General features: G+C 41.8%; 1 long non-coding RNA gene across 3 annotated transcripts in view; it reads left to right on the top strand.

Annotated features, from left to right (window-relative positions):
- Positions 1 to 852: 852 nt before the first annotated feature.
- The window catches only part of LOC127002524 (uncharacterized), a 14,571-nt gene continuing 11,831 nt past the window's right edge, over positions 853 to 3,592 (top strand). For 2 of the 3 annotated variants that reach the window (XR_007756312.1, XR_007756313.1), the window contains exons 1-5: positions 853 to 1,019; positions 1,122 to 1,214; positions 1,446 to 1,568; positions 2,993 to 3,072; positions 3,166 to 3,419. This is a non-coding gene — a long non-coding RNA (uncharacterized LOC127002524). Of the gene's footprint in view, positions 1,020 to 1,121; positions 1,215 to 1,445; positions 1,569 to 1,885; positions 2,041 to 2,992; positions 3,073 to 3,165; positions 3,420 to 3,592 lie in introns of all 3 variants that reach the window. The other variant, XR_007756314.1, reaches the window with a different exon arrangement.

Below are 3,592 nucleotides of genomic sequence, written 5' to 3'. Positions count from 1 at the left end.
TGTCCCATTCAGAATTAATTTACATAAAGAATTCCATTGTTATTATTATTATTATTATTATTATTATTATTATTATTATTATTATTATTATTATTATTATTATTATTATTTCTTTTTTTTCTTTAACAGACCTTCCACGCGATCTTGCAACTCCGCTGGGATCTGGGATGGGAACCTACCGATTTGTGGTAAGTCACTATTTCATTTCTCTTTCAACCATGATTTCTACCAGTCTACCACAATCTACCGGGCTCTAACCACCACTCAGACCTTCTACCAGCATCCCTCTACTAGTCTACCAAATTTCAACCATCCAGCTGTACGAATTCAACCCAAAAAATCAACTTTTTCAAATCTTTTTCAACCCAGAACCTCAAATTTTCATCCAAATCCTACATTTCAACCGCGATTTCTACCACCGCACCCCAATCTACCAGGGTCTAACCACCACCGAAGCATACTACCAACATCCCTCTACCACTCCACCAAAACTCAACCATCCACCACTTTTTTATCACCCAAAAAAATACAACTTATTCAAAACATTTCAACTCTGTAACCCCAAATTTCCACCCAAATCCTACATTTCAACCGCAATTTCTACCACGCCACCCCAATCTACCAGGGCCTAACCACCACCCAAGCATACTACCAACATCCCTCTACCACTCCAACAACATTCAACCATCCACCATTCTTTATCACCACCAAAACCACCAATTTTGCAAAACATTTCAACTCTGTAACCACAAATTTCCACCCAAATCCTACATTTCAACCGCGATTTCTACCACCCCAATCTACCAGGCTCTAACCACCACCCAACCATGCCCCACAGCTACCAACCTCAACCACAAGGGGGGCAGAGCCATTCAAGGCCAACGATGGGATAAACTCGCATTTGCACGAAGGAAATCAGTGTGCCGCTACCCAGGCTGAGACATCCCCGTGGTGGAAGGTCGACCTACTGCAAGAATACACGGTTGTTGTGGTTGTCGTCACTACAAGGGCGTGCTGTGGTAGGTGTTAAGTGGTTAAGTGGTCATAAGTAGCTGTGGTAGTACCAGTAGTAGTAGTAGTTCAAATTCTAAACCCCCCCCTCTCTCTCTCTTACTTAACAGACTCGCCCGCACTTATGAACTTGGAAATTCGGGTTGGAAATTCACTTGACATTCAGAAGAACAGGCTATGTGCGTGGGAGCCTGGAAAAGTGGGTAAGTATAAGTAATTGTAGTAGTAGTAGTAGTAGTAGTAGTAGTAGTAGTAGTAGTAGTAGTAGTAGTAGTAGTAGTAGTAGTAGTAGTAGTAGAAGGAGGAGGAGGAGGAGGAGAGAGAGACAGGATGCTTCCAAGGTAAACCAGTTCTCTCTCTCTCTCTCTCTCTCTCTCTCTCTCTCTCTCTCTCTCTCCATCTATCTATCTTTCTATCTATCTATCTATTTACAGAGGAAGGGAGTAATGTCAAATTTGAATGCGCTCTACCGCTGAAGGGCAGATATGTCATATTGCAAACGGCCGGTCGAGAAAGTGAGCTATCTCTCTGCGAGGTGGAGGTCTACAGCACGGAAGGTAAGCAAGCCACATCCTACCACCCTCCCTCTACCAGTCTACCAAGTTTCGACCAGCCACCATTACGGATTCGACCAAAAAACTTACTCTGAACAAAACTTTTTCAATTTGTTAACCTCGATTTTTCAGACACACCTTTGCATTCTACCACGATTTCTACCACTCTGCCACATTCGACCAGGCGCTAACCACCACACAACTTTACTACCATTATCCCTCTACCAGTCTACCAAAGCTCAACCATCCACCATTGGGAATTCAACCAAAAAACTCGACTTTTTCAAAGTTTTTTCAACTTGGTAATCTCGATTTTTCAGACACACCTTTGCATTCGACCACGATTTCTACCACTTCCACAATCGACCAGGCGCTAACTACCACTGGAGCACACTACCAGAATCCCTCTACTGGTCTACCAAAATTCGACCGGCCAACACACACACACACACACACACACACACATCTGGGAAAGGTACACACACCTCTTTAGTTTTCCCATTTTTCTCCATTATTCTCAAAGGTATTTTAATTTCCTTGGTATGGTTGTAAAGCTTAATAAATTCTCTATCTACCATTCTATGTCCACCATTACCATACCTTGCACCATAACTGAGAAATGGGGTCATGAACTTAGGGCACTATTTCGAACACATAATTTTTCCCTCACACACCTCTTCAATTTTTCCCATTTTTCTCCATTATTCTCAAAGGTATTTTAATTTCCTTGGTATGGTTATAAAGTTTAATAAATTCCCTATCTACCATTCCCTGTTCACCATTACCATACCTTGCACCATAACTGAGAAATATGGCCATAAACGTAGGGCGCCATTTATAACACATCATTTTTCCCTCACACACCTCTTCAGTTTTTACCATTTTTTTCCATTATTATCAAAGGTATTTTAATTTCCTTGATGTGGTTGTAAAGCTTAATAAATTCCCTATCTACCATTCCCTGTCCACTATTACCATACCTTGCACCATAACTGAGAAATGGGGCCATAAACTCAGGGCACAACTCGGAACACAACATTTTTCCCTCACACACCTCTTCAGTTTTTTACATTTTTCTCTATTATTATCAAAGGTATTTTAATTTCCTTAGAATGGTTGTAAAGCCCATTAAATGCCCTATCTACCATTCCCTGTCCACCATTACCATACCTTGCACCATAAATGAGAAATGGGGTCATGAACTTACGACGCCATTTCGAACACACCATTTTTCCCTCACACACCTCTTCAGTTTTTCCCATTTTTCTCCATTATCATCAAAGGTATTTTAATTTCCTTGATGTGGTTGTAAAGCTTAATAAATTCCCTATCTACCATTCCCTGTCCACTATTACCATACCTTGCACCATAACTGAGAAATGGGGTCATGAACTTAGGGTACCATTAAAAATATTACTTATCTACAGAGTTCGCGAAAGAGCGATGTTCTGCTACAGCTGATATCAAGACCATTGGGGTATTTAACAAGACCTGCTATCAATTCAAAGTAAGTACTACCACTACTACTACTACTATAACTACTACTACTACTACTACTACTACTACTACTATAACCACTGGTACTATTTATTTTTTACAGGTAGACGATGGAAGCTCATTTGACTCCGCGCGGGAAAAATGTAAACAAGCCGACGCCACCATCACCGCCTCAGCGCGAAATACCTCCCACCCTTCTGTCTCTCGCTCTATCTCTCCGGATCTCGCTCACTCGCTCACCGCCGTGACTCACCTCTGAGTTAGAGCGACGAGAGACAGCTTTGAAAGGAGACCTGGTGTGGATCGGGCTGAGGAGAGACCCGGGATTTATTTCGCGGACATGGCGTTGGGTGGACGGTAAGCCAGAGAGAGAGAGAGAGAGAGAGAGAGAGAGAGAGAGAGACTGTGGTTGAATGAAATGGATCTGGGTTGTTTTTTGGGGTTGGGTTTTACCGAGTTGATAAAAGTTTTGAATTGGTTGATTTTTTGTGGTTGAATTCATAATGGTGGTTGGTTGAATTTTGGTAGGA

The sequence above is a fragment of the Eriocheir sinensis genome, chromosome 23 (genome assembly GCF_024679095.1).
Source record: "Eriocheir sinensis breed Jianghai 21 chromosome 23, ASM2467909v1, whole genome shotgun sequence".
Lineage (NCBI taxonomy): Eukaryota > Metazoa > Arthropoda > Malacostraca > Decapoda > Varunidae > Eriocheir > Eriocheir sinensis.
Note: the sequence above shows the minus strand (reverse complement) of the source record. Positions and strands in the feature narration are given on the sequence as shown.